The sequence below is a fragment of the Neopsephotus bourkii genome, unplaced genomic scaffold, assembly GCF_033783945.1.
Source record: "Neopsephotus bourkii isolate Nb327-2 ecotype Australia unplaced genomic scaffold, CSIRO-AGI_Nbou_v1 NB_1234, whole genome shotgun sequence".
In the NCBI taxonomy this organism is placed as follows: Eukaryota; Metazoa; Chordata; class Aves; order Psittaciformes; family Psittacidae; genus Neopsephotus; species Neopsephotus bourkii.
Genome location: NW_026901719.1, coordinates 3,039,946 through 3,049,435, shown reverse-complemented (window position 1 = coordinate 3,049,435; position 9,490 = coordinate 3,039,946).

The following is a 9,490-nucleotide window of genomic DNA, read 5'->3' as shown; positions in this document are numbered from 1 at the left end:
TTCGTACCTTGATTGGCCTTCAGTTCTTTTGTCCACCTCCATCATGGAGAGGAATGACATACCAGAAAATTTCCTGCATCCTGACTGCAAAAATAGAGTCAAAGTAGGACATTTCCTCTACTTCAGGGCTCATTCTTTGTTACTGAAGCACATCATGTAGCAGTTTGCAATTAAAACCATCAACAGCATGGAAGGCCATACCACAATAGCTTTGTAGTTAATTATTTGATTTATAATTAAACATGCAGAATTTCAGCTTACTGACTAGAAAGTAGGACAAGTACTTTCTGTTTGCCTGGTTCTAAAAAAAAAAAAAAAAAAGGAAATTAAAAAAAGGCAGGAATTCAGGCTGTGTTTTCTATATCATAGATAATTCCTCTCCTCCAGCATGGGCCGTCTAGACAATGAGCAGGTTAGAACAAGGTAAGTTTTGAGATGCAAATTTTAAGTATTGCCATAGCAACAATTAGAACCCCCCCCAAACCCAAACAGCTGGTGGCTATGAAAGCTCCTTAGCCATCTGGGAAGGGATGCTGGGTAAGACACAGATAGTACTGCAATTTGTGGGTCAGGTTGGCACGATCCTTCCATGTGATGACGTTCTCCTCAGTTCATCAACGCTTTCATAAGCTGACTCAGCACAGTAATATTGCACAGTGAGCCAGTCCTTTGAATTGACCCTGAGGACATCAATTTCCATCTACTTTTTCACTCACACACCCATGCCATATTGTACATCCCTTCCTTCCTTCCTCACCTCCCTCTCAGATGGTGAGGAAGATTTAAAGGTGGCTCTTCTGTCAGAGTCCTCCAAAGGATGCAACACTTTGGTATTTGTCAGCTCTAAAATAAATGACAGGATGAAGAAAAGATCAGATATGTGACTGCTGTCAATCTGGCTGGAGCACCGAACTTTACTTTGTTTAAACCTCCAAATCCTAGTGGTTCTGGGGCCAGCCAAATACATATGGGGCAGTACAGTCTCTGCTAAGCACATCAGGCGCATCTCTGTAGTCAGGCCTAGCAGTTCTTTCAGCTGGCTTTCAGGTTTTATGTGCATACAGTGATACAGAGCCTATTGCATGGGCATCCAGTACACAGCATGCAGTGTGCTACTGCTAAAGCCAGTTTTTACCCAGCTGATGAGTAGAACACTATTCTGGATCCTGCCAATTCATGCTGTCTTCTCTGAGAAGCAGTAAGCATTATCTTGAAGGCTGTGACACTTTCCTAACCACTTCACACAATTAGTCTTGAGGGCCTTCTAAAAAAACATTCTGTAAAATGTACTCTCCACTGCTCTCCTGTACACATTAGATTACATTTTTGTCTTCCACAGCTTTGAAAGAGGCCACTAGAAGCTCACAGACCCTCTGCCTCCACTGTGCGAACCAGGAGGCTCATGAGGGCCACCAGCTTCCAGTTCCCCTGGTATTTCCATGCTCATATAATGAGAATGAATGCTGAGCCACAGCTCATTGTCCAAGATCCCAAACATCTGTCTGTAGAAAAGAGGTTTTGTGTATCCATACAACTTATTCTAAAGTGTACTTTCATGTGAATACAGTTTGATTTTTGCTCAAGACTTGGATGCCTTTTCTACTCACAAGCACCATGTGGAGGGCTTATATCATCGCTGGAGCAGGAGAAAGACTTCAGGTTGGGAGTGACCAAACACGTGCATGTACCTAATGTGTTTTCATACCTGGAGAGCAGACTTAGCTGCCTATATAGAAAAAACTATCATTACCTTTCCAATACCCTGGCTTTTGAACATCTCTATTACTTACCCTTGAAAAACATTCACTTTTAGGGTCATGATATGACAGTAAAATAAGACCTCAGTAACGAATATGTGAGTTTTCCACACCTTGACAGTAGAAAAGGGGCTTTACTTGGTGATTTGTACATTGAGGCATTTGTATGCTCACTTGCTACTCTGCCTTTAAACAGTGCTGGTGACCTGTTACTCTTTATAGACAAGACTACACATTGGGCTATCAAAAGAACCTACATGCTTGCATGCAATATTTCAGGAAAGTGAAGCAATAATGCTTCCCAGTGAATCGTTTCGGGAGCCAGGTTTCGGCTTGATCAGTAGCAAGTACACCTCAGTGCAGAAGTAGCTCCTCACTTATCACCAGCCTAACCCAAGCACAGTTTCCAAAAGCTTGGAATATTTTGGGTATCACAGTGGTTGCTCATGCAGAAGAGGCAGATTTCTGTCTTGAGAAGGTTGTAAGAATTGGCTGTATACCTCACAAAGGCTCGGTGGAGCTCAGAGGTGATCAGCTTATGGGTCAGGTTGCACGACTGGAAAATCAGTGCCATTTAATAAATGCCAAAGAAAAAATACTCTTTTTGTGTGTCAGTTGCAATTAACACAACACTAAAAATATTCAGCATGGTTACAATTTTCATACAAAAAGGCAAACATGCAGAGTGGAAATGACTGGATTTAAATGCAAGAAAAAGGAAAAAAGCAGAAATAGCCACATTAAAAAAAATACATTTTACTTGATGCATTCTTCTTGTGAAGCCCCATTCCCCAGCAGACAGTCAGCAGGATTTTCCCCCCTATTTTTGTGTGGAGTACACAAGAATACATGTTCCAAAACCACAGAGATCAAATGTTAGAGTTCCAAGTAAGGGTTATGTCCAGTATTACTGCATCCACCAGCAAAATCAATTGTTATAAATAAGATTAAGACCATTTAACCATATTCTCCTCACTTTGTCATCCAGCCACTTTTCCCAAATTAACTTTTCAGCTGCACAGGGCAGCAGTTTAAGTATGAGGCAACCAACTTGGATTTTTGTATGACTAAATGTTTTCCCCTTGGGTCTGGGAAATGTTTGCATCAGCTGTTGCCAGATCATGTCTGCCTCCCAGCTAGTACAAGGCCATGGCCTTTTGCTCGGAAGGGGGAGATGTTCTTAGCACACTAAATTGGGCATGAGGTGGCTCAGAGTGGCATGGAAAACTCTTCTTCCCCCCAAACCACTGTGTGGGCTTAACACTGTACCAAGTATAGCTATTTACCTCTTTATAGTGGAAAACACTATTTTCCCATGCAGGCCCAAGTCAGCATGCAGTGACGGGAGCTGCAAAATGCAAGGCTGCTTTTTTAAGCAGCATAAGGGAGCTTCAGCCTGAGGTGGAATCCAGGTCTTCTCCATGGGCCTCTCCCTTGTGCTTCCTGGTGAGATGGGAGCATCCTTTTCTTTTTCAGACAATTACCCAAAGCACCTGCAGAGAACAGAAACCCCTGTCTGGGCTTCAGTCTCTAAAAGGAGATCACTGGCTCATCTGAACTACAGGAAAGACCATCATACTTAGGCACACATTCCATCCAGGTGGTAAAACTTCCACCCAGGTGGTAAAATTTCCACCCAGCACTGCAGTGTCACATCAGCACACTGTGGGGACCATCTTAGGCGCATCTATCCACGCAGCAAGCGTGTGGGGTTTGCTGGCATACATTTGGTGTGACAAAAAGTCAGAAACAGTTTAGAGTTCACCTCCTAGAAGTGCAACAATCTTCCCCTAAGTGCATCCCCCCCACGCTTCCTCCAGCCACCACCATATCTTTCAGTCAGTGGCCTGGAACTATACTGGCAGGACAGAGCACGGGTGCCCACTGTGGCCAGTGATTCTGAATGCTACTAGCCACCATCATTGTACTGCTCTTCTCCTCCCCCAGGTACCACCACACTTTCCCCTCACTGGCCTTAGGCTATTTTGTTTGGTAGACAGACTGGAGTATTTTCTGCTGTTCTTTCCCATTAACACCCCAGCCCTCCAGTGAAACACTGAGAGGTTTCCATCCATCTCACTTGCCATTTCACCAGCTGTAATCTGAATCTATGACCGCTGGCAAGTACTGAATGTTTCTGTTTTGCCCGTTCACCCTCCTGTAATCGTAATTTCTTATATGTGGATGGCAGTTGCCTCCTTTGTGGTTTCCCATGCATATCTTTCATACAAGAGCTAATTGCAGACAACCTTTACCTGGACAGCCTAAGAAGGCAGTAAGTGGTAGCTGATTCCTCCCCAAAGCTACATATGTATTTTCTTTTCTCTAGCCAGTGTGCATGAATCATTTCCCATAGCCAGGTGTCTGAGTCTTACACAGTGTGGCCTGGCTCTCCCCCAGCAAGCCAGCATTCTCATTTAAAATCTGAGAAACAATTTGTCTCTGAAAGCATGTAGAAAGCCCAAGTAGTTCTCATTGGTAATTGGCCCTGAAAAATGGCTGTCTTTTTTCCACAATGATTTCTAGGCCTCATTACTGGAACTTCATTTCTAACAGCCACACTGTTGAACATTGACTGGCATATTAAATGTTAAAACAAATGCAGCAAGTGTCAAAACCCAGCCCATGTTGCCAAGCCTCACACCTTGCTTTTTCATTATGTTCATTCACTTGCAAAATTCACTTGCTTATTTGTGAGGAGTGTGAGAGCCATTAAAGAGCATTAGAAAGAGGATCTGCTGAAACTGAGGAAGAAAAGCTTAAGCTTCTGCACAGAAGAGAGGGAGGGGAACTTCTGCATGTTGGTTTATGGGATGCATAATTAGGACTGCACATACTACTGACAGAACAGAACTTGCCTGGAATACAAGCTTGTGGTCCAGAACCAACCTCATCCTGGAAATGCTGGTCTCCGCCATGTGGTTTCTCAGCCATGGTTAGAGTAATTAAACCTGCAGACTCCAAAGCACAGTGAAAGCGGAGAAAGAATTTGTGGGAAGGAAAAGCCGCTTACATTGTGTTATCGCTCTGTGGAGGTAGTGAAGGATTCAGGCTGATTACACACGCTACACCTAATCTTTCATTCCCCAGCACCTACCTCTTGCAGGGGCTCTTGTCAGATAATGAGGAGTGACACACGGTGTGAAGTGTCAGGGCTATCTAATCCACGCTGTCATCACCACTGTCACAAGGAAGCACTACTATGGGAGATAAATTTAAGCCCGACTGGTGTTTAGAAGGATTTGGAGGCTGTTTGTTGCTATTTTAATGCAGATTCTCTAACAAAAAGGCTGGAGGAGGACTGCTGAGTTACTGATCATGAGAAACAGTTTCAGCTAATTAGTGTTTCTGACCCATATTAGAAGAGTATACATTTTTTTTTTCTCCATGGGTGATTTTAAAATTTCTCTTACAAGCTCTAGTCTGATGTAGAGGACTTGCTGTAACTACCAGACTTAGCATCTCACTACCTGGTTTTGGGACCTGCTTTTAGCCATTTTTATGCAGCTACCCCAAATAACCTTTGGCTTCTCAAAAGTTGGATATAAACTCCATTTCATGATACCATCTGAGCTCACATGGACAACTGTACCTAAAACAAATGCATGAGTGGGCAAATTTTTCTTTTCAGGACTGAAGTTTCAGTTTGATTCTTCCAAGAGATTATTAGAAATGACTGTGGGAAAACGAAAAAAAAAAAAAAAAGCTTGTAGAGTCCTTTCACAATACTTGCACTGAGAAATATAATAAAAGGAAAATAATTCTCTTTTTGTCTCTATTTTCTTGCATAATCCTTGGTGTTAAAGCTGTGATTGTATCTCTAAGCCTTTTTCTTAACAGTTGCTAGTTATAATGCACCAGCCATATTTGCACAGATAATAACCTCAGACCTGAGGTTTACACCCATGTTCGAAGTTCTGTACTGCCTCCTTGACTTAGAAGAAATGCTCTGTGTACGGAAAAGTTGTGCCTGTGAAGTTCTAAAGGGGGAACTGGAAGTCGGCTCCTCTCATCCAGCTCAGCCCTAAATAATCTGTTCAGAAACCTTCCTGGTGCCTGACATTTGCAGAATTCTACCCCCACAAAAACAAATAGCACAATTTTGGCCTCAATCTGTGGTAATTTAAGATTAAAAGTTAAAAAAATGTTTTCATATTTATTTTTCCTGAGTCAGTGAAAGGAGTGTTTGACTCTCTATGGTGCTAACATTCATTAGCATCTTGGAACATACACAGCCTTTGCTTTGTTTGCAATGAGTGCAATTATTGTTTATAAGACTGAGAAATGAAATTCCTGGAAGCTAAAGTCTCCGGCCCACAATATCCCTCCACGTGTGTCTGTATGACATGGTGGTGCAGCAGCTGTTCAGCAGTCCCTGGTGTAGATTGTGGTGGGGTCGCACTGCAAATGGCTGGGCCAGATGTGGGGCATTCACCACAGTAGGAATATTATATCTATCTTCACCCTACTGGGTGCGTGGTGACTTGCATACAAGGCCTTCTTAAGTTCAAGATGTGAGATGTCACCCTGTGATCAGTGTTACATCAGAGAGTAGCAAAACACCCATCTTTAAGTCAGGTATGCTTCCCTACAACACACAAACAAGGTTCCCAGTAAACCTCAAGCCTGAACTGCAGATGCTCCTGTAAGCAAATGGAGCATGTGCAGACAATGCAGACTGTGGACCAAATGGGCTAATCTGCTCTGAGGCCAATAACCACACAGCTTCTGCAGATGGATGTCTGAAAGTCTGAAGACTTTTTTCTGGATAGGCAGAAAATCAAACCATATTCTCGGAGTAATGAAGTTTGTTGGTTGACCACAGTGGAGGTTTGAAGCCCTTTTCATCATCCCAATTCTCACGTGCAGCATCCAGATTATGATTCTGGATGGCAAAACTCTACTGTTGAGCTAAGGTCCACACCTCTCTTTAACTGATCAAATGTTTTGAGAGTTAATATATTTTGTTTCAGAAGAAGAAAACATAGAATGACTTATGTTTTCTGGATGTATGTTTTCTGTTGCCAAAAAACATTTTTAAAGAAATAGTCATACATAGTCTTTTTTGGTAAATCTAGTACAACAGAAATTTTGCATAAAAACATCATGCAAGCTCTGCTCCCACTCACCCCAATCAGAGACTTCACTGACTGAAGAGGAAACAGTCATCACCGGGTGAAGACCAACATGTGGATTTTGGTGCATTTCTTCAAAGAAATAAATTATGATCAGATTACAATGATTACACCCTGTAAGGGCCATAAACAGCTTCTCAGTCCCTCTTTTGAGAGAAAACAAAAGCAGGACTGTTGCCAGCAGACTTACACTCCCCATGCAGGGATCCCTACACCCATAGGAAAATTCTAAATGCTCCAGAAGCCAAAATACTCCTAAAAAAACAGCTTTATAAGATAGTCTTGCTCTTCTGCCTTGTGACCAAGGTATGATCTTAATTATCCAGAAATAATTATAATGTCATAAAGACTCTTCTGCATGCTGTGGAGAGGTGGATGACACCACATACACTGCCATTACTCTTCCCTCATCAGCTGGGAGTCAAAACATGTGCTAAGTTCCACAGGGCTTACAGCACTGCAGGAGGCACAGCGCCATGTGCCAGTAGCTGTGCACTCGTGCAAAGGACCACTTAAGAAATGGGACAGCCTATTCTTATGCAGATGATCCCAGCAATAAATGAGGAAGAGGGGAAAAGAATAGATTCAGATTAGTATTAAATACTCATTTTCAAAGTTCAACACAATTTGTTTGTTGGTCTCTTGGTCAACTTTATTCAAGGCCTTAAGTTCAAGCATCTACTTTGCTACTTGTTTCACACCTTTCTATTGCAAGCAAACCTATAGGTAGGATTGTTGAAATAAGACATCATATGACTGAACTATAACCTAACACACTCAAGCTTTAGGAAATCCAGGTTTCTTTGCATCCTTTGTGGCTTTAGGCACAGCTCCACTTTTCTTGTCCTTCACTATTTTCCCAGCATGACTTGACATAACCATGGATTTCTGGTTATTTTCCCATTGGAGCTATGATGTCGCAGTTTATCTCCACTTGTTGGTTTGCAGGTATTAATTCCAGTTTAGCAAAAGTCACCAAATACATATTTTAATGAAAAATAGCTCTGTATTTTTCAGAGTTTATTCTCTGAATCAGATTAGACAATCGGGTGAGCATTTCTGATATGCTGTCTGAATTGTGAGCTATGTCTTGATCCATGCCCATGTCTCTATGGATGGAATTGAATTTGGGAAAGATTTGGTCCATAGCATATCTTCAAAGAGGAAGGAAATTTATTTAAGATAGAATCCATGTTTATTTGTAAATGGAGAGGTCACCAGATGGGAAAGACCTCCCATTGTGGGGGCCGGGACTGACTAAGCACTCCCCTCAGATACACTCTTCAGAGCAAAGAAATCATCCCTGAAAGCAGCCTGTTAAGAACCTGTAAGCTGAAATCTGTGCATGAGATCACCACACTTTTAATAAAACCAAGCATCACTGCGTACAGCTGGCTCTCTCCCTCCCCCACCCCCTTTTGTTTTGTTTTTTTTTATTTCTGTAAGTTCAGCCAAGAGACTTGAGTGGGCAAAGAATATAAGCAGTTGCTTTGGACAGGAGGAAATCTGTAGGTTGCTTTCCAGCTATGGGGTAGAAATAGGTGATAGTGGCACCATTCATATCTGGTACAAAACGAAGTCATTCTCATCAAACAGAAATATTAAAGCTGTTCCCCTCGACCCAGAAGGCCTAAGGAGGAGCATGATTCCCTGCACAGGGAATCCAGGTCCAGCCATCCAAAGAGAACAACTAAGAAAAATAATTAAAGTGGATGTCAGCACACTAATTTTAAAGTCTATCACAGATCGTAGCTGTGTAGACAGGTAAACTGAGAAAGAGGCAGGAGACTTTGGGAATAGCATTGCTCTATCAGAAGAGTCTTCCCGTGTTTGAAGACATAGTATATTTCAGATTACCCCACTGAACTATCACGTTTTATTCCTTCCCAGTGGTAAATGAACAGACTGAAATGGGTGCTGTACCCGGGCTTATATCCATGGAGGCCTCTAATTGTTGTGACTAAAAATAGTAACATGTGGACCAGCCAGGCAGCTCACTGGATCACAGCACATAAGGAATGGGTTCACAACTTTTTTATACTGATTGCTTTCTAAGAACAAATGTCTCACCCTACAGGGTCTGGGGTGAAAATCAGCAAAGTGCCTTGTTGACTACCACAATGTATGTCCTAAAGTCCTTAAATAGAATGCCACAGAAACCTACAAGCCCTCATTACCAGTGAGTTTAAATCTGCATCCTTTTAGGGTTACCCTTATACGTCTCTTCAGATCTGAATGTCTCTCACCCTTCTAAAACTCCTAGACCCTGTGTTCCCTTCCTCTATCTCCAGAATAACTCAGCCTGCATGCCTCATGTAAATTTGTGGGATATAATCTGTTCAAATTCAGACAGTTCGTGTTGCTGAAAATGACCATGTTTTACAGCACAGCTTATGTAAAGGGTCAGCACAGCACATCAAAGGGTCACTTTTGGGGAACCATCCCCAAAATACTGGAGATCCGCATTTAATTCTGTCCTCGGATGAGGGAATCAAATTCATTCTTATCTTGAGATGGACCATGCAGGAGAGGATAGCTCTTCTCACTGCAGAGAATTTGAAATTTATTTGGCCAGAGGAAAGAGGATCCAGGCACTGC